We start from the raw sequence: 27,848 nt of genomic DNA, 5'->3' as shown, positions 1-27,848 counted from the left end.
AATCATCATAATCTAGGAATATGCTGATACTCATACTCCACTATCAATTTATACTCCACTAGAGTGGAGCTCAAGCCCAAGTCCACATATGTATGTACAGAAAGGTACTGTACACCTCCATATAGTCAGCCCATCTAGCCCCATAAAAGTTGTTTTGGCTCAGAAGATCTGAGAAAATCCAGAATCATTTGTGTTTGCTTGGGAAGCCACGGGACTTGAGCAAAAATGCTAAGTCTATCTAAGTAACTTTTAACCTGAAATCCACTCTCATGTGAATTACTGAAGTTATGATATATATTGTTGCCAATAAAGAATTCCACAGCCATGTCTGCTGAGGAACTAGAAAAAAAAAGAAAACGATCCCTCCTTCAGACAGTCTCCTCCAGCTCCTTAGAGCTAGTAGGTGTGGCAGAAAGCCAGTGGAAAGGACATAACCAGCTTATTACAGACTCAAATGTAGTCTCAGTCTAGGATATAAATTTCATCCCAATGACTAAAATGCAGCCTTTTGGAGCTAGTTGGTATGATAAACATATTCTGCTCAAGTAGTTCCAAGCCACTGTTTTCTTCTACATGCACAACTATTTCAGTTGGAAGTGTGTTCTCTCTTCCCCCCCCCCCCTCGCCACATACTGAAATGGTTGTATTGGCACCATACACCTTTATACAGATATAATCTTCATTCACAAGGGAGATCACAGAGCTTTAACTCCAGCATATTTAAAGCCTCTGCAATTTCTCTGTGTAGACAAACCACATAATTTCCAACACTTGGAGATTCATCCATCAGAGTTCTTGTGATTTGGCTTGTCACAGTTTTGGAGAGCTTCCCGAGACCTGCCGTCAGGAAATACTGTCTCAATATGCAGGATCCTCTCCTACAGTCCTACTTCAGAAAAGCAGCCAGAAGTTACACACAGGTGCCCCTGGCCTTCAAAGCCTACAGCCCTTTTTCTTCGCTTCCACAAAGCTGTCCTGCACTTGCTCCAGCTATTCTCTCCCTCTCTTCTGTCACTGAGGAGTTTGCTCTGCTCAGCCTGATGTTCCTGGGTCATAATCCATGTCTTAATATCCATCTCTGCAAGTTAAATGGCAGAAAGAAAAGATTCCACTCTTAATAACACTTCTTGGCAAAAAAAGATCCAACACACTAACCTTCCATGATCCTCTTACAAGCCTGTGTCTTCTCTGTCATGAGAAGCTGGAACACACTGCATCAGGCTTCAAAGATCAGACCGCTTGTGCAAGATGCTAAAATATCCTCCCAGCAGAGACAGAATTAGCCTAATTTGCAGTGCTGTTCATTATTTCGGAAAAGACAGTGAATTCAGTCCCAATAGCTCAAAACCACTCCCACAAGCTCTGATCCTATAATCCTAGCCCTACAAGTGGCACTTCCTCCGTGTACTGAGGAATCCTTTCCACAGCCTCAAGGAGGAGCTTGGCTAGGACAAATACTGAAAGCAGGTGGGCAGTCAATGGCTTGAGCTCAGAAGCATCACTTTGAGTTGCTCCTTCACTTTTCAACTGGGGCTTAATTTATGAACCTTCCCTATTTAACTGTTGTAGTGTGTTTTTATACTTTGAGTAATACTTTGAAGTAACTTTGTTTTGTATCCCCGTACTTTTCCCAAATGGTTTACCCCAGACTGTACTCCCTTCCTGTGCAATCCCTCTCCCTGGATGAGAGCATCCCTAAATCTCCACCCTGGCTCTCTGTCAATCACTCACCATCCCATCCCCTCCATCTAGAAGCTTCAGTCCAGGTTGTCGAGTGATTAGTCAGAGGCCAGGGGTCAGCCCCCCAAGCCTTGCCCCATACGCTGTCCTAAATGTTTATTCCTCAGTACCCATCCCTTAGGGGCACTTATTGGTTAGTAAAATGTTGTCTACTTTTGGTTTCCACGTCTCTTTCAATGTAACCTTGGCACATCTCCCGGGGCTCTCAGCAGGAGGCCCCTGAGGTGCAGGAGCTCCCCAGAGCCCCTAAATAAAACCTTGGATTAACCCCTGCTAAGAGTGGGCCTTTATCTTCTACCGATGTCTCTGGTGTCTCTCCTGCTGCAAAGGCGACCAGCCCGGGTGCCCTCAGTCCCCTCAGGGCACAGAGAGCGTCTCCCTGCTGTAGACCGTGTCGGGGACTTGGGACTGGCCAGGGATCCTGAGAGGCTCCCAGAGGGACAGAGACACTTAACTGCTACAAGATGACGGCAATAAGGATAGTGTGAGCTGAACAATTCTAAAGACAGGAAAACATCTCTCTGCATCACCTCAGAGGATTACAGAAAAGACCTAGAAATAAAGAAAACCCCACCTTTTCTTGATTCCTGATTCCTACATTTCTAGTGTTTCTCTTTTCTTTCTGTGTGAAACTAACCACTCTTGTCAGCTTCTTGAAATTCTCAACCTCCTTACCTGGTTTTGTCAGACCCATCCCCCAAAAAATCCAAACAAACTCAACATGATATAGACTGCATTGTATAGCTCATCCTAATCAAAGATTTCTGGCTAAAGAAAGAGAAATCCCCATAACAGCAGAAGTAAAAGTATGATGTGTCCCAATAGAAGTGTGAGTGCAGAGGTGCACTGGGACCTCAATGCCTTCAGAATCAGAAAATCACAGGTGCTGCTGGCTGTAATGAAAGAACACTGTTGAAAATAGAGCTATGAGAATATGATACAAGGGTTTATTGAGTGTCACAACAGCCTCCAGAAATGCTCTGCAAAGATATTTCACAGGGCACTGTATCAGGCTCTGAGGACAGCACTGAGTGACCCTCCACTGGGCACTTTGGTTTCAGCCAACAAGCCACACTTGGGGAAAGAACCATCTTTGGGGACATAATAAAGATACTGATTTCAAAACTAGAAACCTAACAGCTGTAGAACTAATTGCAGGCATAGCACAAACTGTTTAGGAGTCTAATTCTACATGTAAATGGCACTTAGGCTCTTAGATCATTCGGGTTAGAAAATTTCTCAGCGGACCATCTGGAATGTGCAGGAGCAGTAGTCCTGGCTACACACTACAGACTTTTTTGTTGTCCTGTAGAAACTCAGCTGCCTGGGAGCAGAATGTCTCTTGCTGCTCTATGAGGAGCAGCTGCCCATGACCCCACATTTCAGTGATGACCTCACGCTGGCTCTGTGCTGGCCATTTCTAGGGGACTATTCCCATTTTACCACATTGTAGAAAGAAGAATCTGTCTCATTGGAGATGAATGTGTGAGAACTTGCAACTGTGAGAGGATGGCACCATGTCCTGCCCCCTTCATCTCCTATGCCTGAGAGATGAGCCCTAAAGATGAATACCTGCCGAAGATCCTCCACCTCACATCGCGTATCATAATAAAAAACATTGGTGTTTTATTTGTTTTGCCAAATTAACAGAAATTATCATCAAAAAACTATCTTGGTAGTGTCTAATAATAAGCTTTTTAGAGGCCTATATTTTTTGCCATAGCTGCAACTCTTCAAAAATGTAATGCTTTGTTTTGACTTGACTAAGGGCTGGGATGGGTAGGTGGGTGGTCTGGAATCCATATGGGCCGTTTTAAGTACCTTAGTCACACCAGAAGCTTTGAGTTACCTCAACATCCTCTCTGTTTTTCCTGTTAGCAATGACAGAAGATTAAAATGGGAATAAAAAATAAAATGTTCCAGTTTAATTAGTTACAAACCACTTTCACATAGCATTTCTCTTTCTAGAAATACTCAGCTTATGAGGTGTTTGCTGCCTGGTAACTGGTCTCTCTAAGTTTTTAGAAATAAATAGCTCAGCATGTTTCTTTTAGTTATTCTCTAATTGACACAAAATAATATTTTAGTTATTTATTCCACTTTTCTGTGCTCCTGCTTGTTTGTTCTTTTAGAGTTCCACTTGTCAGAATTTGGACAGGAGACCTCAAAGAGAGCCCTGCTCAGGTGTTGATCTAATGCTCTCACATGGTATCTTGCAGCCGTGCACCTCTGAAGATGTTTCCTAATGCTCTCCAAAAGCAACGACAGAGCAGCTCTTTCCAAACGTCCTTTATAGAGTGTCACTATTGAAAATAGTGTACCTAAATAAAAATTCCTAGTACTTCCTCCCACCATGAATGTCCTAGCAGCATCTGCTTGACAGTTTTCTATTTCCTGAAGCAATTTGGTCTGTCATGGTGTCACATGGTATCCAACAGCTGCTGTCAACCAAGAAGTAGCTTCAGATACACAGTGGATGAAGTTTCTTCTGGGCAGCCCTGGAATCTCCACATTCTTGCAGTCCTGGAGAGGATTTCCTGTCCTACAGGATGCATCATTTCCTTATGATTCCTGCAGCTAAACTTGTCAGGCAGGTAGGATTTTAAGACTTCAGAATTACACACACACCATTTGGGAATGTTTGAGAACAAAATATTATTTACTTGGGTACAGTACAGCCACATTATTCATGCAAATCCACTGCCAAGGGAGTCTTGTCATAATATACCATCTATTTAGGAAAACATAAATAAGGAAAAAAAGCCCACCCTTCTCATAACTGATAGGACATCATAAATCCTGGGTTCCAACAGGGTTTGGACCCCTACATCATAGGTCTGCTGATTTCATTATGCCTTCCATCTCTTTACTGAGACTTCTGTATTCCTGCCAAGTGTTGTTTCTGTGTCCTTCTCTTCAGGCTTGGATAACTGCACTCCTCTCCCTTTTTTCAGGTCACCCCAGTGCTCTCAGCACTGCCAACTCTCAAGTGCACCAAGGTGAGCCAGAAAAACACCAGAAATGCCAGAAAATGGGCCCAGAAAAACACTAGCATGAAAATGGTGTGGATGGCTGTAACTTGACTTAAGCACACACCAAAATGACCATTTAAATCTTTACTCATATACCCTTTAGGCCACAAATTAGCTTTGTCTCGTTGGTAGAGCCTCTTCAATACCATTTTGTTTTCTGCTGGTGTTTCTAAGGTTGCAGACAATATGAAATGCAAGAGATGCTCTTGTTATTATTGTACTGCAGCCTGGGAGGTGTGGAAAGAAGCCACCAGTGTGACCACTTGGTTCTGATTACAACTTGTGTGGATGATCTCACGATGGAGACTGACTGTGGTGCCAGATAGTCTGGGGAATAGCGTCCAGTGGGCTTTTAAGATAAATGCTTTTAATTTAAATAATTTTTCATTTCTTTCTTGATAGTGAGTCAAGTCTTCTAGCTGAGCAGCATCTATTGTTGTTGCCCAATGGATCTGATTTCTAGTTTTGCAGACTGCACAGGAGCCAGGATCTGGGTTCCTGGTAGATGTGGAGTATTTGACATGGTGCGAGAAACCCTGCCTTGACTATATTATGAAATAGCAGGGCGTCACAGGGTTAAAACACACACACACACACACACACACACACACACACACACACACAGAGGACATACTATTTTTGCACCCGTACTATTCTGGACAGTCCCTCCTATTGATTACATTACCATATACTTCATGTTGCAAGGAAGGAGAAAGCAACAGGTTTCATCAGCCTTGCCTTCAGAGGCTGATATGTTTCTATCCAGAGCCAGATGGAAAGTGGAAAAGGAACATCTGAGAACCTACACGAAGAATCAGTAATAACACAGCAGTCAACTTGCCCTTGCATCAAGGCCAGCTGAGGTTTCCTCACTGTGCTAGCAAAACTAAGAAAGGCTCTGCTGGGCCAAGTGTCCTGGCATATCCATGTCCTAGCTGCAAGCCTCCACTTCCAGCAGCACTTTGGTCTTGTCCCCCTTTGATCTTGCTCATGGCTGAGCACTGCAGCATCAGCAGGAGAATGAGCTGCTGGCAGGTTGTAGCAGGTGAGGACACACCTGCTGGCTGCTCCGGGAGGCTTGGAGGGGCCAGACACCACCAGAATTCCTAGATGCTCTCTAGGTTTGCATATTGGATTTGTTAGGCACAGCAGACAGAGCCAGGACCCAAGCCACATGCGTGGCTGCTTTTCTGCAATTGTATTTCCATACATGGCTATTACTGTGGCCCGAAATAGCCATGGGGTGCTTTCAAAGTGAAAGCTCTTCAGTGTTATTAATGAATTATGGCAAAAGCAGCAGTAAATAGAGTTGCTTATTTAGTCAGGAAGTGTTTTAAGGTCTGATTGGTTTTGATGCTGTGGTCAAACATTAATTGGGGTTGGACATTGTTGCTTGTCTGCAGGGCCAAGTAAAACACCTGGATGTGTGGAGCAATGTCATTGAGCATTACCAGGGGACTCTGTAGGAGTCAGAGGCAAAGGTGCAGCACAATTTCTGACATGTTGTCATAGCATACCACAACATTTTAAGGCTTTTTAAAATTGAGAGGTGTGCTAATGGAAGTGCCAGAACACGTGCAATCCCAGTGTGATCCATTCAGATGATGGAATAGATTTATCTATTGAGATTGCCTAATTCAAAGAATCCCTCAGCTTCGCTTCCATTAGTGAGTTACTTTTGTGAAGCTTTTCACTTGTTTTGGCCCCTCTATTTCAAAGTAAACAGCTTTTTGGAAAAAAATGCCCACAAAGAAAGTAACCTGACAGTTTGTATCTCGCATTTGCCTAAGTTATCTTAAAATGCTGCAGAAAATTTATTACACAAATACACGAGCTACTATCAATCTTCCCATTTCAGAATCTCTGAAAAACAAAATCTGTTTAAAAATCACAAATTAGGCAACTAGTAATGATGGCATTCACTTAAAACTATTCTTTCCAAATTATTTAATTTTTTCCCTGGCTTTTAAACCTCCTACTTTCATGTTTTAAAATTCTTCTCAACAACCGTCAGGGGAAGTTACACTAACTAAATAAAAAGAAACCTGAACTTTGGTTAAGCCCATAACTCTGACATAGAACCTCTGACTACTGAGAAACTTCCAATGAAACAAAGAAATATGATGGTAATTGCCACAGCTCTTGAGGAACCTCACACACACACACAGAGAATTCTCTGAGTAGGAAGAATCAGTGAGTGGCTGGCTTAAGTGAAAGACTGAAGACTGAAGCTTCATACTACTCATAAGCCAGCACCAAGCTTCAGACTGGCCTAGAAAAACAACAGGAAGAGCCTGTAAAGCTATTTCCTGATGAAGGAAGACCCTGTCCTTCTGGGCTTAGGATATCTCTGTAAAGCTGCTTCATACCCTAAATCTGCCTTTGCTGTCAGCAAGATATACCTGAAATCACATAGCTTTGTAGAGATTATTCAAATGAGAGAAAGGAGTTTAAGGAATTCAAAGCATTGAAAAAATGCCACTCTTTATAAGCGTGTTTGGGAAAACAGTATGGTTTTAGTTTGCTCTGGTATTCAGGGATTCAAAAGAAGAGAACTGAGCCTTAACATTTTTTCCCAATCCAGACCAAAAGGTAAGAGGAATGTATAAGATATTCCTTTCCAAGGCCTACCAGGTGGGCCACAGATACATCTTTCAAGGTATGCTTCAAGGTACACCTGGCTCAACAACTGCATCTCCACAGGCCACTAAAAATCTGTCTTTTTACCTCCTCTCAATTTTTTGTCTTTTCCTAACTTCATTCCTTCACCCCATTCTCTCAAACCTTCTCATCCCTACTCCTGTTTTCCATTCATTTTCTTTACAAGATCTTTGTTGTCCTCCCTCCAGTTTTGCCCTCACAGTTCCCCTTGTCCCATCCCACAGCACTAATTCTGCTCAGGGTATAGAAGAATTGACCCAGGTTTAGATACTGAGGCAAGAACCTTCAGGGTCACAACTTTAAACTGCCTTTTTTTTTGTTCCCCTTCATACAGGTCTTTACCCTTTTGTTGATTTCTTTTGACATCAAGTCCTCCTCAAAAGCTGATTTAGCTTGGAATCATATGGCCCAAGAACAGCCTGCTAGCAGGTGAGTCCTACTGGGGAAACACCTCTTTTTCATGGACACATATTCTCCCCTCAACTCCCACCTGATTTCTGAGTGCAGTCAGTCTTGAAGAAGTGGCTTCTGATTCTTTAGACATCTCCCTATACAATTATAAGAATTTTATATATAATTTCCAAAACAGACATTGCTTTGCTGCCATCATCTCCTTCCCAAATACTGTTGGGCATTTGGCACTTCTGTGGCCTTTCAACTGATGGCCCATAAGTCTTCTGTATTGAGGGTTATATAACTTGATTTAACTTTTCCCCTCAGGTCTGTGTCAGCAGAACTGAGAGCACATCTCAACATCCTGGATAAGGTACACAAAGTAGGTTATCTCTTTGCCTTCACTTACAATGCAGCATCTGACAGTGAATGTTTAGCACCTGGTGTTCATCCTTTTGAGGCTGGGGTAGTTATTTGTAGCTCAGAGCAGGGAGTTCACACTCAAGAGACTGTGCCAGCCCTTGCTGAGTCAAAATGCACCAACAGAACAGGACCAACAGGCAGCTGTCAGAATTAGCGCATTGCCCATGCATGCTCCACTCCACAGGCTCCACTCCTGTTCCTGCTTAGGGACATCATAATAGCACCTAAGGGCTCACCCAGAGTTAAGGGTTAACTGTGCTGGATGACGCACAAATGAGGACTCAAAAATGAAGTCCGTGGCACAAAAAGTCGAACACTGACACAGTTAGACAAAAGAACAAGAAACCATTATCTTCCCCAGATCAAAACCAGGAACTGAAACAGTAGCTGTGACTTGTCAAGGTCACTCAAGAATTGAGCAACAGAGATTGGAAGAGAAATTTTTATTTCTCTGAGTCACAGCTCAGTGTCTCAGTCACAAGACCATCCTTCACCTCTCACTGTTTTCCCAAGGGAGGAACATGTCATTCCTATTTGCTTACCTAGCAGCAGTCCTAGCTACAGGCATAGCGTCTTCCTAAGTGAGCAGAGTACCAGCAAGGGTGGAGTCTGGAGCAATAGGGGCACATGAGCACTTGCCTCTCTGCTGGAGGCATATGACACAGCTGGTGAGCATTAGAAAGGCTGCCTGATTCCTGTAGCACCCTCAGATTTCATGCCCCATAAAGCTAATGCAGACAAGGAGAATTTGCAGCCCGATCCCCCTCAGATTAGGTTTCTGAACATTTCTTTTATGGCATGTGGAGAGAATCTGAAGGAGAACTCAACAGCCCAGATATTTTCCTGGCAAGGGAAGAGCTTTGAACCTCTCAAGTGGTCCCAGAATAAACATCATGACTTAGGAATGAACACTATGTGCTGACAACGTCATCAGTTCATGTCTTTAAAGGCCAGCTTTTCAGGACAGCTTTTCTTGGTGCCCACTGTAAGGCTATGATCCAGCCATATTTTCTGGAATGAATGCAAGGGGTTAAATGGGCCACCTCCATGGCCTGCTTCTGTGGGCATGCATGCTCATCTCCATGCACACCAAGGGATGGAAGGCACTAACTTGTGAGAAGCAGGTGTGAACTGGAGCTTTCTGGTAGGACCAGTCCTGCTGGCTCCCCTCACAAACCCGAAATCTCACTGCAGGAGGAATGGAGGGGAAAGGGAATCATTGGGACACAATCTGCTGAGGAATTGCAACAAACACAGAGACATGGTTTAGGCTGATATAGCATATCCTGAGAGATTAGGAAAGGCCCTAAAAATACCTAAAATAGTCACGTTATGAAAAAGCAGTAACTCATATTGATTCCTTGCAGAAGATGGACAGGGATCTAGATGGGAAGAAGATACTGGTCAGATGGATGTTATGGGATGCCTGATAGCTAAGAAACAGTGTGGAGGATTAAAAAAGTTTATCTAATGAAAGTAGATGCAGGGGTAAAATTCCGGCTCTGCTGAAATCCAAGACAGGAAAAGACTTCAGGGGAGTCTGGGTTTGGCTGGGGAGATTTGCCGTGCTTGCAAGCCTGCAGGCATTGTTTTTGCTCATAGTCACAGCATGGTGCATGTGTGGTCCTGCCATGAATTTGAATGCCATCTAGACTAGTTTATGAGGAATACTGCTGGTTACAAAGTACAAACTTCTAGTTATATCACACACCCTATCTTCAAAACCTTTCAAACCTTGGGGCAGTTCTTGGCTTCAGGCAGGAAAGCTGAGCAAGCAAAGACTTCCCTGTCCCTCCATGTGGTCCCACAAACGGTTTCTTAAATATCTTGAAACAAAGTTGTTTTTCTGCATGACACTTGGTCCATTCAAGACCAAGTTTCATGATCTGCACTTCAACTGTAACAGCAGCTTCACTTCTCATTCCTAGCAGGTCCCAGGCAGACGCTGCGCAGTAGAAGCAATAGTTTGGGAACTACAGCTTGGGGATAAGTGACTGGAAAGATGACTGGTGGTTGTTGGTTGACAGGGGCTGAACATGAACCAGTGTGTGCCCAGGTGGCCAATGACACCAACAGCATCCTGGCCTGTATTAATAACAGTGTGGCCAGCAGGACCAGGGCAGGAATTGCTCCCCTCAACCAGTGTACCCTCCTGCAGCTCAAATCCTGGGTTCAGTTTTGGGCTCCTCACTACAAGAAAACATTGAAGTGCTGGAGTGTGTCCAGAGAAGAGTGGTGGAGCTGGTGAAGGGTCTGTGATGAGCAGCTCAGGGAGCTGGGACTCTTTAGACTGGAAAAAAGGAGGCTCAGAGGGGATCTTAGTGCTCTCTACAACTGCCTGAAGGGAGGCTGTAGCCAGGTAGGGGTCAAACTCTTCTCCCAAAGTAATCAGCAACAAGACAAGAGAAAATGGCCTCAAGTTGCACCAGGGGAGTTTTAGATTGGATATTAGGAAAATTCTCTTCACCGAAAGGGTTGTTAAGTATTGGAACAGGCTTGCCAGGGAAGTGCTTGAGTCTTCATCCACGGAGGTGTTTTAAATATGTGTAGATGTGGTGTTTAGGGACTTGGTTTAGTGTCGTACTTGGCAGTGTGAGGTTAATGGTTGGTCTTGATGATCCCAAAAGTCTTTTCCAGCCTAAACAATTCTATGATTCTAACCAGTGTCAATCTGCAGAGATGTTCCTGGGCTCAGGACATTTTCTGACAGTGGGAGAGCAGAAGCAGTCACATAGCAAGACAGGTTTTTTGAACAAGGAGCCCTACATAGTTCCTGGCCTTGTCAAGTCAGAGCTCCAAGTTCGTGACCATTTTTCCTTCTTGCAGAGAGAAGAGGAGTAAAGATATTATTTCTGTCTTACATCTGCCCCCAGGTTTAGGAACAAATCACTAATAGCAATCAAAGCTACACGTAAAAATCTGGTGACAGCTTGGGTAGGTTTTGTAATTGACATAGCAAAAGCTCTGTGAGGTCTCCCCACTGAGATTCTCTTTCACCCTTGCAGGTTCTTCCACCTGGTGTGAAGCAGACCAGGAGAGCACAACAGAGCATGACTACAGACAAATGTATATAGATGTTGTATCTGCCTTGAGCCGACACAACCTTTACTGCAGTTCAGTTCACCACTTTCCCTTCCTTTTCCTCATGCTGTATCCCCATACTGCAAGCTGATGCATTGCCACATTGCCACATACTTATTAAACCCTGTCATGACAGTCCCAGAGCCAGTTAATTCCCACAGGTACTCTAATCACAGGCCATAGAAAGGGTAGCAGGAAACCAGCAACTGGAGACAATTAATGGAGAAGGGGATGTGTTGTGGTGTGTTGCAATATCCTGTTTTACCTTCTCCCTTCCCCCTCGCCCCTCGCTGAGTGTGCCCTGTCAATCAGGCTAACATACCAGCAAGGCGTCGTGTGATAGGTGTCCCTAGTCCCTTGAGACCCTGCCCCTTCACCTGGTTGGTGGCTCACCTGTCCCCTCCCCTTCCCCTGTCCTGAGCTTAAAATGTTAATGAGACCATGTGGCCTCCATTCTGTTAGCAGCAGTGGCCCGGTGCAGACATCTCTGTACCCTTGGAATAAACATCTGGCAACCTTCTAGCAGAATCCACTCCCTTTCTCTCCACCATCGCCAGAAGCTCTCTCTCCTGAGGTAAACGAGTCCTGACAAGCCTGGACTTGCCCCGCTGCACTCTCCAGCAGCCAAGGTATCTCTGGGGTAAAATACCGCAGTGCTGCCTTTGGCCCAGCAGCGAGGGTCAGAACTGGCCCAGGCACCATCTAACTGGTTATATTGGGATTCTTATTCTAATATATTGGCGTCCCTGCGTGGGCAAAGTGACTCTGCAGCCCGAAAACGGACTCGCAGTTCCTCAGAGAAGTTTCTGCCAGCCGTGCATCCAGCTGAAAGGAGCCTGGCTTCAAGACTCCCAGCTAGAGACTTTGGGAATATTCCCAGAAAAAGTTTCGTGGACTGTTCGGCGCCTTCTGGAAAGTCCAGCTTCATTGTGGTGAGCAGATTTTCCAGAGGAAGAAAAGGGGAGCCTCTCTTACACCCAGAGAGAGGTCCGTTTCTGGTGGAGACCTGCCTGCCTAGACCCAGCCTTACAGCTTCCATTTCACGTGAGTATCTCTGCTTTCGGTATAGCAGAAGCTCAAAAACAGACTCTGCCGTGAGTTCTGTTCCTTTTTGCCTTTGCATTTTTGGCTGCGCAGCCCCACAGACAAGAATTCATAGCGTTCTAGCTTTATTTTCTGCGCGTGTTTCACTGTCTTTTAAAATTCGTGCCGGAGCGGCCCCGGCTCAGTAGCGTGCTCAGACACGTGTTAGGAGATTCTCTTTCTCTTTCTCTTTCTCTTTCTCTTTCTCTTTGCGGGGGAAGGGGGGGACTGTCTTTCCACGTGGCCGGGGGACCTGCAGGGTCGGGAGTGCTCTGCACACGCGGCGGCGGGGGTGGGGGGGCGTCCCGGTTTCGGCTGCCACGTGGAGTGGCTGCTCCCTCTGCTTCGCGGGGGCGCTGCATTCCACCGCGGGGGAGGCTTTATTTCTGCCTTGGCTCGGCAGGGCGTGCCCTGCTGCTGCTGCCCGGGAATTTCAAAAGCAGTATATACAGCTGCATTGTGAAGCTTTTGTCTGCTCGTTATCGCTTTCTATCTGTGGTTTTTTTTAGAAATTGGTAGCTGATTTTAGCTTTGTTTTTAGTCAGGCGGGATTAAGTATTTTGCTTTTTACATCTAACATGGGTTCCAAACACAGCATTGTACAAAGGGGAGTGTATTATAATATTGTTAGCATTTTAATCAAGAGTAATGTGAAATTCTCTAAAGGAAAATTGAAACAGTTTATAAGATGGCTTTTTCTGCAGTTCCCAAACATTTCCCCTGAAGAAATCCACAATATTCACTTCTGGGATAAAGTTGGGAATGAATTGATAACCTTAGGACAATCTAGCAAATCACCCTCAGTTAAATTTGTGTTCTGGAGTTTACAAATTCGAACAGCATTGCTCAAACAAAAGGAAATGGAGAAAAAGCCAAATGTAAAGCCATGTACCTCTGCTCTCCCTGTTCCTCCCTCTCCCTCTAAAACCCCTAAACCTCTTTCCCCAAAACTTGGTATTTTAAAGAGTGCAAACTCATTGGGAAGTCGGCTCCCAGAGTGTGCAAGAATACCTGAGTTGTTTTGTTCACAAAGCCCTGGCCAGGCTGCGTGTCTTTCCCAACCCCCTGTATCCCCTCCTCTAAATCCCAGAGCACGTGTTAGCTTTTCGGAAAACAGTGATGTCCAAAATGGCCCCCAGTCCCCAGGGGGTTCACAAGATGGTGGGTGCCACGTGGCATCTTCCCAAACCTGGTCTTCTTCTTCCCAAAATCCTCTTAAGCATTCCAAAATTCCATCCCCATCTCCCTCTCCTCCTGTTCCTCGTGACACCTTCCCCCCTCCCCCCGCCTTTCCTGCAGTACCCTCAGCTCCGCCCCTCTACTCCTCCCAGGGGGCGTCTGCTGACGTGATGTCACCAGGCGTCCCCGCCCCCTGTTCCCACGGTATCCCCGCCCCCTGCCAGCCCCTTGACCCCGCCCCTTGTTCCCACGGTTTCCCCGCCCCTTGCCGGCTCCCTTTCCATGCCCCCTCCCCGGGTTCCCACGGTGGGGACACACCCACTGCCTGTCCCCTAACCTGTAGGTGTGATCCCAATGCTTCTGATTCAAGGGATACAGAGCAGGGAACAGCAGACCCAATGCATAGTCCCATGTTGTCGCTAGCTCCTGTTATGTTTCAGCCTGCAGCTCAAGCTGGAGCAGCCCCAACTGCTAACTGGAGTTCTTTTGGACGACAATTGATTAAAGAGATCTGTAAATCTCATAAAGAATATGGTCCACACAGTCCATATTTCCGTGGCCTTTTAAATTCTGAATTAAGTAGGACTGTTGTAATTCCACATGATTTAAAACAACTTTTTTCATGTCTCATGACATCCACGGAATTCAAATTATGGGAATCAGCATTGAAACAACTGCTAAAAGACGCTCTCCCAGGCTTACAGGCTGATCCGAACACAGCAAAAGACAACAATGGTAACCCTATCACCATGGAGCACCTCTGTGGTGAGGGTCAATGGTCTTCTCCCTCAGTCCAAGCTGCTGCAATTCCTGCAGAAACACTTGAGAAGGTAAAAGAAGCAGCTGAAAAAGCATTCTTTTCCCTCCAACCTGAGGGGCCTTTTGAGCCCTATAGTAAAATCAAACAACTACCATCAGAACCTTTTTTGAAATTTGTAGAAAGGCTAACTAGAGCCATTGAAATACAGGTTAAAAAGGAAAATGCTAGGGAAGCAATATTAGAGGAAATAGCGTTTACAAATGCAAATGAACAGTGTCGAGCGGCAATCCTGAGCCTTCCTATGGAACCTTCCCCTACATTAAAAGATATGCTTCTAGTCTGTAACAGGAAAGTGCCTCTGATGAGTGTGGCTGAAGACACCAGACCAAGGCTGCTGCCAAGACCACCCCAGCGTGTCGCTGTTGCCAGCCCTTCATCCTTTCCCTCAGCACAGCAGCACCCTGGGCAGCAGCGGAGACCAGCAATGGTTGAGCCCACTAAACCATGCCTGCTTTGTAATAACCTAGGACACTGGAGTAACCAGTGCCCCCTGAAAAGGGAATTTGATGAATTTAGAAATGGCAGGGGAGGAGAACTACAAGCCCTCCCTGGGGGTCAACAACAAAAAAAGGAAGAATAAAGCGCCAGCCTGCCAGGCGTGCAGACATAAAAGGAGCAGGCCAAGAGAATAAGGGTAGCAAAACAAATCAAGCGCGCGATAATATTAACATTTGTGTAAGTGAAGCAGGTGCTTCAAAGACCAAGTCTGCTAGTCCACTGTTGAAAGTGAAACAAAATAACCTTTGTTATGATTTAAGTGATTCTGTATTAACCGCATCTTCTGTCAATGAGCCTTACAGGTTGCAGCTGACAGAGTCACTCCACCTGAAGGACACTGACTGGCGTTTTGTCTCTGTAAATCCAGAACAGAAGGGTACTTGGAACCAAATTCGTTGTAAGTACATAATCACTGGGGACAAAAACACACCACAAGAGATCGAAATTGCTCCGGGAATGACAACATCAGATCCCAAGCAATTTGTTCTCAGCCTGCACTGTTTCCACCCACCCCTGTTTCTTCCCAAGGGACAAATTGTTGCTCAAGCTATCCCTGTGCCATCTTTACCTGAAAATGTTGATAAACAAGGGCCCACAGTCGCCCGGGTCCAAGTTATTGGGACAGATAAACCCAAATTGTGGTGCAATGTCAGTGGGGGTGGGGAGTCTAAACGCATTGAGATGCTTGTAGACACAGGTGCAGACTGCACAGTGATTCCAGTACAAGACTGGCCAGCACACTGGCCTTTACAAAATGTTGCTGGTCACCTTCGAGGTGTAGGAGGTCTGCAATTGGCAAGGCAATCCAAAAGCATTATTCAATTCGAGGGTCCAAACGGACAGTTGGCAAATATCCGTCCATTTGTGTTAGATTATTCAGAACTTTTGTTAGGGAGAGATTTAATGGCCCAGTGGGGTGTCACAATTAATATTCCAGACTCTCCACAGCATTTTTGTGCAGCAGTCATTAAACAACAGCGCCCCACCCAAAAACTGAAGTGGAAAACAGACGAACCAGTTGATGTGAAACAGTGGCCACTCAGTAAACAAAAAATTAAGGTGCTTGAAGAACTAGTAGAAGAGCAACTAAAAAAGGGCCACATTGTGGAGACCATGTCCCCATGGAACTCTCCAGTGTTTGTCATCCAAAAAGCTGACAAAAAGAGGTGGCGACTCCTCTGTGACGTCCGACAAATTAATAATGTAATTGAAGATATGGGTTCTCCTCAACCTGGTATGCCATCCCCAACAATGCTTCCCCAAGATTGGAAATTAGCTGTTATTGATATTAAAGATTGTTTTTTCCAAATCCCATCGCACCCTGACGATGCACCGTGTTTTGCATTCTCTGTCCCTTCTATCCATTCAGAAGCTCCTATGAAAAGGTACCATTGGACCGTTCTTCCTCAGGGATTAAAGGTATCTCCAGCTATCTGCCAGTGGTATGTCTCTTCCCTGCTTTCCCCAGTGCGTGCAGCCGCAGAGAAGGCCATCATCTATCATTATATGGATGATATCCTTGTGTGTGCCCCCAATGATGATTTACTAACACATGCGCTTGACCTAACGATCGATGCATTGATTGTTGCAGGGTTCGAGCTCCAGGAACAGAAAATTCAAAAGATGCCACCTTGGAAGTATTTGGGCTTAGAAATTGGAAATAGGACCATTGTTCCTCAAAAACTAGAAATCAATCCAAGGATCAAGACCCTTGCGGATGTCCACAAGTTGTGTGGGTCTTTGAATTGGGTAAGACCATGGCTTGGTCTGACTAATGAAGACCTTGCCCCTCTTTTCAATTTATTGAAAGGGGGAGAGGACCCAGGTGCTCCTAGGTCTATTACCCCAGAGGCACGGAAAGCTCTAGAAAAGGTTCAGATTGCAATGTCCACAAGACAGGCCCACCGATGCCGGCCTGATCTGCCATTCAAATTCATCATCCTAGGTAAGTTGCCACACCTCCATGGAATTATTTTCCAGTGGGAGGAAAAACAAACACCTAAGGCAAAGGACACACCAAAAAAGGACCGGGACCAGAGGGACTCTCTCTTGATCATAGAATGGGTTTTCCTCAGTCACAAAAGGTCCAAGAGACTGACAAAGCCTCAGGAGCTGGTAGCAGAACTGATCCGGAAAGCAAGGACCCGGATCAGGGAGTTAGCAGGATGTGATTTTAAGTGCATTCACATTCCAGTTGAGTTAAAATCAGGTCAAAATACTATGAAAATACTGGAACAATTGTTTCAAGAAAATGAAGTGTTGCAGTTTGCTCTGGATTCCTACTCAGGACAATTTTCGGTAGCACGGCCCACTTGCAAATTGTTTGAACAAGATGTTCAATTTACTTTAAAATTAAGAACTGCTCTAAGTAGGAGACCTTTAAAAAGGGCTCTAACTGTCTTTACAGATGCGTCCGGCAGGTCCCACAAGTCCGTTATGACTTGGAAGGATCCTCAAACCCAGCAGTGGGAGACGGACATTGCTGAGGTAGAAGGTTCACCTCAGGTTGCTGAATTGGCTGCGGTTGTTAAGGCTTTTGAAAAGTTCTCAGAACCATTTAATCTGATTACAGACTCTGCATACGTGGCAGGAGTAGTATCCAGAGCAGATCAAGCAATACTGCAAGATGTATCTAACATCGCACTTTTTTAATTGCTTTCCAAACTAGTAAAGTTAGTCACTCACCGAGAGCAACCCTTTTATGTGATGCATGTCAGGTCACACACTGACTTGCCAGGGTTTATGGCTGAAGGCAACAGAAGGGCAGATGCTCTTGCTGCACCTGCAGTGATGGCCACTCTCCCAAATGTTTTTGAACAGGCAAAAATCAGCCACCCGCTTTTCCACCAAAATGCACCTGGCCTGGTTCGTCAGTTTAACATAACTCGAGAACAGGCCAAAGCGATTGTGGCCACGTGCCCAAATTGCCAACAGCATGCACTCCCTACAGTGAGTACGGGAGCAAACCCAAGGGGACTGAACAGTTGTGAACTGTGGCAAACAGATGTAACACACATACAGGCTTTTGGACGGCAGAAATATGTTCACGTTAGTGTAGATACCTTTTCTTGAGCGGTCTATGCTTCTGCCCACACAGGAGAATCATCTATTGATGCTATTAAGCACCTCTTACAGGCTTTTTCTTTCATGGGCATCCCCAAGGAGCTGAAAACTGATAATGGGCCCGCTTATAAATCCAAGGAATTCGGGAGCTTCCTGCAGCAATGGGGAGTAGAGCATAAAACTGGCATCCCCTACTCCCCTACAGGTCAAGCCATTGTAGAAAGAACTCACCGTGATATTAAAAGGGTCCTGGATCAGCAACAACAGGTTCTGAAGGTAGAACCTCCCCACATCCGGTTATCCAGGGCACTATTCACAATCAATTTTCTGAATTGTTCTTTTGACAGCCTGAACCCACCCATCCTACGCCACTTTGGGGGGAGCAGTCACAAGTTGATAAAAGAAAAACCTCCGGTTTTAGTAAAAGACCCTGAGACTCGGAAAATGGTGGGACCTTACAAATTGGTTACTTGGGGACGTGGATACGCCTGTGTGTCCACCCCCTCTGGTTTAAGGTGGGTTCCTTCCAAATGGGTAAAGCCCTATGTTCCCAAAGTCTCAGAGAAATCTGCAGAAGCGCCCCAGGTTACTCACGCTGCCTGGAGAAGAAAACGCCGCACGCGTTCTCTGGAGGAAATTCCATTTAAGCCTCCTATCTGGAATAGCTTGTAATATATGTCTGTCTCAAGTTCCTTGTACCAGTTTAGATCCCACTGTTCGTGTGAAGCCTCGAGATGCCATGAGACCGAGCCTGCTTCTTGTCCTACTCGTGATCATCCCACCTGCGATCTCCTACATAGTACCGCAGCCCAAACCACGTATGGACTACCTTGACAAAGGCTCTCAGACATCAACAGAGAAACTGACAACGGGCTGAATGGACTTTTCAATGGCTGGGGACTCTCGGGCTGGTTGGGATCTATTCTGAAAACTGTAATTTTAGTGCTGTTTATTTTAGTTGTAGTTATTGTAGTTTTTAGCATTGTTTTTGGAGTAATCAGACGCATGGTTCTCAAATTAATCTCAAGCTCATCTCCCCCTCCTGAGGTCTACCATTTGGAAGCCCTCAGTGCTCCAGTGGATGACCTGGAAGCCTCAGTAGAATCATTCTGCACCATAAACACAGTCCTCTTCTTTTTAAACAAAACTAGGGGGAGATGTTGTGGTGTGTTGCAATATCCTGTTTTACCTTCTCCCTTCCCCCTCGCCCCTCGCTGAGTGTGCCCTGTCAATCAGGCTAACATACCAGCAAGGCGTCGTGTGATAGGTGTCCCTAGTCCCTTGAGACCCTGCCCCTTCACCTGGTTGGTGGCTCACCTGTCCCCTCCCCTTCCCCTGTCCTGAGCTTAAAATGTTAATGAGACCATGTGGCCTCCATTCTGTTAGCAGCAGTGGCCCGGTGCAGACATCTCTGTACCCTTGGAATAAACATCTGGCAACCTTCTAGCAGAATCCACTCCCTTTCTCTCCACCATCGCCAGAAGCTCTCTCTCCTGAGGTAACGGAGTCCTGACAGCCTGGATTTGCCCCGCTGCACTCTCCTCTCAGCCAAGGTATCTCTGGGGTAAAACACCACAGTGCTGCCTTTGGCCCAGCAGCGAGGGTCAGAACTGGCCCAGGCACCATCTAACTGGTTATATTGGGATTCATATTCCAATAGGGATGTGACAATTAGGCAGCCTGATGACAGAGGCCAGGCAGGGACACAGGCAGGGAAGAGAGGATTGCATGACAAGAACATTGCTTGTGATCACCAGACCACAGGGTTAAACTCTCTGGCTGTTACCATGATGTGATGCCTCAGAAAAGAGGGCATGAGTCCACGTCAGTCATTCACATACCATAGAAGAAGAACCTCCCTGAACACCTGAACAAAGTAAAAAGGGTTGCAAAGGAGCAGCTGGTATATATGAAGTGGACTTCCCTTTAATTATCTTGCCAATAGGATAACTCTTCAAAAGGTAAGACAGAGGTGTGGTGGTAGAGACAGTGAGATATGAGCCCCCAAGTTCACTGTTGTGTGTGAGCTCCTTAGCTGGAAGAGAGGATGGAGAGAAAAGGGGGGAAAGTGGGACAGATCTTTGGTCCCAGTTTTGTCACAGAGTCTGAGGTGCAAAGCAGGCAGAAAACTGACTGAAAGAATTGCACTGAGGCAGAGTGTAGCAGTGCTTCTCAGCAATTCAGTCTTTATTAAAAAAAAAAATCAAACTAGACACTGCTTTTCCTTTATAATCAACAAAAAATAGACTAAAAATTTGTATGTGCCTTTATTTCCCCCTTTCTGTTTATATAAATTAAATAGCATTTTCTTTCTCCTTCTCCTTTTTCTCATTTCTTGCAAGGAGGAATGTAGATATGTTTTCTTTTGGTGTGTATTTTCACAGTATTTTGTAGAAAACCTTTAATGCCTTACCAAGCACCTGTCATCTTTGACAGCAAGTTCATAAGCACTGACGTGAAACACACAGCTTTATGTCTCTTGCTTCTCTTGCCATTTAGAAGCACAAGAGGAGAGAGCACACCTCAATCTCTGGCCACTATATCAGCGTCCAAGGGAGATATATCTGTGGCACAGGTAGCACAAACCCTAAACTCCTTTTAATAACATTACCTTTGGATCCATTTTAATGTTTTTGCAGGGTGATATTAGCTGGATAAAATGTTAGCTCATGTCACCTTGCCCCCACACTTCTCTGAGACAAATATTTACTTGATTCATCTGAAGATCTGGTTCATTAAGATTAATAATTTATCAAAATGTATAATGACACTGACCATATTTATGTGTAATTAAGTAATTTTCCTTGTACACAATTGCTGCAAGCGCACCAAAGTTACATCCATATAAATGGAACAGTAACACAATGATTGTGGAAGGAAAGAATCTGTACCCGGGTCTACAGTCAGATATCATTTTCACTATATCACAGTTGGTTTTGAGACTCCCTACTTGGAAAGACACATGTATTATGAGAAAGGTCTCCATTTTCATCACAATTGAAACACATAAAAGTTCTGATAGTTCAGAGAAAAAAACACAGCTCACCCAAAGGGCTGCAGCGGCACTGCCAAACCCCTTTCACACTGTACATAAATTTTGATTCTGAGGAATTCTTTCTTCTCTGACAACTCTTTTTTCTCCTCTGTGCGTTGTAGTGATGGAAGCTGAATGTGGCTCATTGGCTCGTGTAACAGCATCAGAGGTTTGTGTCCCAACCTCTTGGTGCCACTGTTTGCCAGATGGTCTGCAGTGGAACACAAATTACACTCACCAGCTGTGCCTGGAATGGGAGGGGTGGCAAAGGGTAGACAGCAAACGGAATGCTGCAGAAAAAACACAGAGCAAAAGCTGCTAGCTGAAGGGACCAGGAGGTGGGAATTAATTGCATGAGTTTTGCCTGTGATGAGCAAGATCTTCCAAGTCTGTCATATCAGTCTCTATCCACTGTATAAACCAAAACTCTTATCCAGGGCTCCCCCAAAGCCCTCTTTCCATCTGTACATGTATATTGTCTCAGCTGGAGTCATAATAACTCCTTTTATCTGTGTTCATCCTAGCACCACTGCATTGTTGCTGCAGTGATCTACAACTGTGATAACCACGAGTGACGGATGGAGCAACAAGAAAATAATGGGAAATCAGAGGGCAGAGGCTTGCAGCAGGGTACCTCAGCCATGTGCTTCAGATGACAAGGAGAAGGGAGTGAAGAGGACATGAATGATCTTGAATGAAGCAAACTAAAATGGAAGGCGAAAATGAAACACAGAAGAAAGGTTGCAGAGACATTGGCTTTATGGTGAGGCAGGGAGTAGTGACTTGGTAGACAATTTGTTTTACTGTAGACTTCCCAAACAGCTCTAGCCAAGTCATCCCACCAGTTTGAACATAAGTTTATCTTCTGTAAAAAGCTTCTGAGAGAGGAACAGTCACAAAATGTCATGGGCCATGGTGAATATAAAACAGAATGGCAACCACCTTCTAAATGATAAAAACCAGGCTGAAAAACAACCAGAAAAAAAAAAAAGTTTTTATCTGAACATTCTCAACAAAGCTGCAGTTCCTGGAGGAAAGCAAACAGAAACAGACAGTGAGAAAGTTGAATCCATTTCTGCTTGTGTCTATGATGGATCTATATCCAATGTATGCAGTTATTATACTTTCAGGAAGGTCTTTTATCTCATTTGTTGGCATCAGCATTGCAGGGCTTATCGCCAGTTGGCAAACGTGGTGGTATCACATGTCCTCCAGCATCAGGGAAGAACAACAGCTTTCTGCTGAAATTGTGTTTTCCTTTCCCTGCTGTCATTCTCCTCCCACCAGGTGTTTTCTCTGAATCATTGCTTTGCACCCTAAGTTCTACTGATGTAGCTGAAAGCACAGACTTTAATTTAGGTAAAGTGGAAAAGACCTCTTGGATATGGATGGTGCCAAACTGATTTGTGATTAGGCAAATATAGCCCTGGAAGCCTCTCTAGTCACTGAGTGCTATCACAGGAAGCCACAGAACAAAATGTCTTTCATTTGAGTGAAATATTTTTAAAGCATTTGGCCTCTTTCCTTGCCTCTCCCATCAGAGACTGTTTCTAAACCTGATTTCTCTGATGGCTAGAAGTTTTCTTTAAATTTCTAGAGTAAATTTCTTTATGGTCAGTTTAGACTCAGTTGTTCTTGGGATGTCCTTCAGCAGTAATATCTGATTTTTACACTCCAAAAGGTTTATAGAGAGGAAATCTAGCCCCTCTTATCCTTCACTTTCTTGGCTGTAAAAGCCAGTCTCCCTTCGTCTCTCTACATAGGCTATGAGCCTCCCTAGCCTTGCTCACACGTGCTCACTCTTCTCTTCACCAACCTCCACTGAAACTTACCTTTCTAGGAAGTGGGCAATAAGAATTTTACTCCATTTTTCAGATGAGATCTCTCCTGAGTCCTGCATACCAATAATCACTCTTCCTTCTCTTTCTGGATACGTCATAGGATATTATTCGTCTTTACACACTTGAAACATTTTGGGGCTCACAGTCACTCTGAAATGACAGTGTGGTATATTATTAAGAGCAAGTTTTTGTCATTCTCTGGCATTTCCAGCTGTTGAGCCACAACAGTGTTGTGTTACAGATGCTGATACATTTCTGCATATTAAAGCTAAGGCACTAGGAAAGCCAGCTACTGAATTCCACTCTTCCAAACTGATGCCTTCCCTTTCTGCACAACCTGACTTTGTCTCCCCATCAGCCAGTTCTTTATCTACCTTCTAACTTTTTCATAACCTCTATTTTAGATATTAATTTCACTTATGGCACCATGTCAACTACCTTATTGTAGTCTGGACAGGAAAGATCTCTATCATTTCTCCAATCCAAAATAGTTGTTTTATCAAAGAGAAATATCGAGTTATTCTGCCATGCTCTGCCTTTGACAAACTAATATTGCATTGTTCCTCACTGTTCATTTGCCTCTGTGTTTTTTTTTTTTTTAATTATTCCCTCCTACAGATTAGGTCTAAATCTGTAGGCACTGTGGTGGTCAGAAGAATGGGTCTGCATTTCCATAGATTACACTCTTTTCCTGTTCTTAGAGATAACAGAAGCACTGCATCTGTTACTCTGCAGTCAGACAGTGCCACCACCAACTTGACAGATTAATTAAAAATCCGCCCTCTAAGATTTGGCATTTCATGTGCCAGCTATCTCAATATTCTGAGATATTCTGGTCCCTGTGACTGGAGCTGATCAAGATGCTTACGTTCCTGTTTCATCTCAAATACAGTAATTTCCTTTTCTGTACACACAGTGTTTGCTCCATACTCTCCTTTGTCAGAATTATTGAAAATTGGAGTTTTACTCATTTAATTTTTGTTGTCCTTGGGTCACAACGAGGATCCCCTCATTTTTTTCCCCTAGCATGCACAGGTGCTTTCCACATTATGTCACAAAGGAATAAATTTTTGTTTCTTTTACTTGCCTTTGCAAGATGTACCTCAGGCTGGCGTTTAATCATTCTTAATTAACTTTTACTGTTTTAGCCCTCCTTCTCAACAGCACACAGCAATCCTTGCAGTGACCTGATACTTTTTTCTGGTGCAACCTGTGCTTTCTGAGCTACATCACTCTAAAGGGCCACTGACAGAATTGGTTTGAAGCCACTGGAAAAGAGATGTTAGAGGAACTTGCCTGAGTTTAACATCAGCCATGTTCTAAACTATTAAGAATTAAATGTATTTAACAAGTGTGTGAAGATATGCCCTAAGTCCTTCACTGAGATTTAAATGAAGGTATTTCTGCCAATGACCCAGTTGCTCTGGGTCAGGAAGAAAGAAGCATTTTTCTTTCCTTGCCTATTCTACATGTTCACTTATTTTGTGGATTGTGTCTTTTGTATTTTTAGAAGTGAATGTTGCTAAGGCAACCAAACTAGCTGAACATTTTGTTTCCCTAAGAACAATACATGTTTAAATATTCAGGCAATTTTCCATTGTTCGGCAGAAATGGTGAGATCAGTCAGATTACCCAGACCAGATGAGAGGAGTTTAGGTTGGACTTCTCTTACATGTAAAAGCCTTCAGTTTGCTGACAGCCGTCCAATAGCTCCATCCAAGGGGGAGCAATACACAGCAGACACATAGACTGCCCTCATAAATGGGGGAAATGTTTTGGGTTATTTCCCTCTATTACGCTCCCTACAATAAATTAAACCATGTGTATATTTCCAAGTAGAGGAGTTACACTCAGCCCTGTGTTGATGCTGACACAGAGCCTGCTCCTGCTCTGAAAGCACAGCATCAGATAATGATAGTATCTACAGATCAGAAACTACAAAGAAGAGATCTATCCACTTTATCACATCCTCCCCTCTTGTCAAATCCATGACTTTTGGGCACATTTCAAGCATCTGGAAAAGATTTACACAGCAATCTTCCAGCTGGTTCCTGATATGCCCAAAGCAGGGCTGGTGATGGGATCCTGCACGTGACCCCCACCTGTACACAGCTCACCAGCCTGGCTTTCTGGCTGACTTTGCACCAGAGCAGATTACAGAGGGGCTAGCACAGCCCATCCTACTGGCGGATCTGTGATGGCAGGAATTCCCACGTTGTAAGTGGTGTTGAGTGCAGTGCTCATGCCCTGCCAGAGAACCATGCACTGAGACTGAGATATCTTGAAGTCAGCTTCTGACATGAATATTTTGTAGGGCGATCACTAAGCGTGCTTAGTTTCACTCTTCCCTCTGACATTGTGAGATGGCTAAAACTATAAAAACCTGAAGAAAATATGATTCTGGCTTAAAAATGTTTTGCAAAGACGTGCCAAATATTATTGTAATGCTGAAAATACCAGGAAGAGAGGGGTAAATAGAAGAAATAAAAGAGATTGAAAGTGTGAAAAGCAGTCAGCATGAGATGCTGCAAAAGGCATAGAGGTACAAAATCCATGGCACAGCAAGAAAGGGGATGATCCAGAAGCAGGGAGCAGCCTGATACTAGAGGATGGAAGGTGCAGAGGAGAGTCACAGTGGGAAGTTAAGTGAGGAATGCAGGACTGAAGCTGTCAGTGACAGCAGAGATGCTGCACAGTGGAGCAGGCACTCCTCCACTGAGTGACACACAGCACACGCCTGACTGACGAGTGTTACTATGAGATGGAGCTACTGATCCTTTCCAATATCTAGCTCTGGAAATGTGCTACTCCCTCTCCCTTCTACATATCTTTTCAGGAGACAGGAGCAATAGAGGATTAACACTGGATTGCAAGTCATCCATCTAAAAAGAGAACTTAAAAAAACACTTGTTTTTCATTATTTGGTAGTTTCTGTGTGCATATCTGTGCTCTTCTCTTTCTCTTTCTAAAAGTGAAGCACATCACCTGGAGCATTCCTATACTTTGGCCTAACAACTAACCAGTGCAAAGAGGGTTATGTTGTTCAAAGAACAATGGGAAAGTTGTCTGCGTTATCTAGGCCAGATCCAAGCACACCAAACAGTAAGAGAAGTGTCCTAGGACTGCCCAGGATACTGGGTTGAAATGGCAGTGTTAGTTTTCAGGAAACTAGCTGGTTCCTAGGATGATGGACATCTGGGAAGAGACTGAATAACTAGAAAAGGCCATGAATCCTGGATTAGCTTGGGATCCATGGCTGCCATCAAAGAGCCATACAAGCCATACAAGTCATAGAACACCTAGCCCTAAGACAAGCTAGCCTGTTTGGCTAGCCTCATAATTTTTCCTGAAAGACAAGAATAACAAGACAAGAAGGCAAGATTAGATGTGGTCCAGAATGGATACATAAGCTGCACCAAGGGAAATTTATGTTGGATGTTAGGAAAAAGTTTTTTAGTGAAAGAGTGATGAAGTACTGGAATGGTCTGTCCAGGGAGGTGGTGGAGTCACCATTCCTGGATGCGTTTAAAAAAAGACTGGATGGGGCACTCAGTGCCATGGTTTAGTTGACGTGTTAGGGCTGGGTTGGACTTGATGACCTTAAAGATCTCTTCCAACCTTGTGATTCTGTGATATCACATTGTGCAATTAAACTGCTGCCAAAAGCATTGTTTGGGATGATTTCCTTTGTTTCTCCTTTACAGCCCTCACTGTCCCTGCAGACTGGCCTGCCTACCTGACTATATCCTCAAGCCCACGACTTGGCCAAGCTGGAGGACCAGGAGGACAATCAAAGTCCAAAACAGGGCTCGTGGGTGAACAAGCTCTTTAGTCAGAGACAAGGGTCTAGCAGAACCTTAGAACTTGGCAAATAAAAAGATGGAACTTTTGGCAGAATGGCAGAAAAAAGGTCTAGGAATGGGGCTGACTGGTGCAACCCAGGCTCACAGTTAGAGAGGTTGGTGAGAGTCATGAGCCTTCACACTGCAATATCTCTGACTGCAAAAAAAGGTGATAGTTTCAACTTTTGCCCTGGTCTAAAAAACTTTGGTGCAGTCAGGGCATGGAGCACCTGAGCTTAATGTTCTCCTGGGGCAGCCAATTGTAGGGAGTGATGGAGGGGAAAAAGAAGTGGGAATTACAGCTCAGAGTGCACTTGGAAAAGATACTAAAGGGACAAGGAGCAGAGGGGAAATACAAGGTGTGCTTGCTCTCAGTGCAGCCTATTCTTGGAGCATCAGCAAACAACAAATCTTTTGTTTCGTTTAGTGCAATACAACACCTACTGATTCATTAAATGTCAGTGTCTTTCCCCATGCCAGGTGTTACCTATAAATAATTCTGTCACCCAACTGCACCATGCGCCAAAAAAGGGAAGACTGAGCATAACAGGACCAAAACTCAGAAGGGATCATTTTAATTTAATAAAGAGCACCTAATATGTAAATAATCATTACTTGGTCACCACAGGAGAAAGAAAGGGGAAGGTCCCACAGCACTACTGTTGGACCACAGCCAAACAATGGTGCATCCACGGGTGCCAGGTGTGCCACACATCTGCAGTGAGTCTCTCTGGGGTAAGAGCAAGAAGCCCAGGGATATTGCTGCACAGTTTACTGTACACTTCCCAGAACCTGGCCTAAGACAGGATTAGTTTTAAGACCTGGCGCTACCAGTGATATTACTCATATCACTTTGAGAAAATAACTTGCCCTTCATCTGTCTCAGTTTCTTCACCTGTGAAACAGAACCTGAGAGTGGCTTTGCAATGTATGACTGCTTTTCTGGCTCTGGCTTCCTCACCTGCTCAACAGCTGTGGCACGCCAGTCTGCAGGTGCATCTGCTTTGTGTACCTTTAAGGGAGGCAGCTCTTGCTGTAAGAGACAAGGACTGTATGAATATAGGAGCAGAGCAGTCAGTATTACTGTTATTATTACAGACAGCTTTTCTCTGAAAATGTGATTATGGCCTGGAGAAGGCAGCCAGTGCAGATATGGAA

The 27,848-nt window shown here is 44.6% G+C and overlaps 2 long non-coding RNA genes across 4 annotated transcripts in view; one reads left to right on the top strand and one right to left on the bottom strand.

The window, feature by feature from the left end:
* The window catches only part of LOC113459159 (uncharacterized), an 88,519-nt gene that overhangs the window by 55,621 nt on the left and 5,050 nt on the right, over positions 1-27,848 (bottom strand). The window lies entirely within an intron of this gene.
* LOC113459160 (uncharacterized) lies at positions 7,766-12,576 on the top strand. The gene is made up of 3 exons (XR_012578929.1): positions 7,766-7,862; positions 8,154-8,208; positions 11,255-12,576. It is a non-coding gene; the product is annotated as an uncharacterized LOC113459160 (long non-coding RNA).

The sequence above is a fragment of the Zonotrichia albicollis genome, chromosome 2, assembly GCF_047830755.1.
Source record: "Zonotrichia albicollis isolate bZonAlb1 chromosome 2, bZonAlb1.hap1, whole genome shotgun sequence".
NCBI classification, from domain to species: Eukaryota; Metazoa; Chordata; class Aves; order Passeriformes; family Passerellidae; genus Zonotrichia; species Zonotrichia albicollis.
Note: the sequence above shows the minus strand (reverse complement) of the source record. Positions and strands in the feature narration are given on the sequence as shown.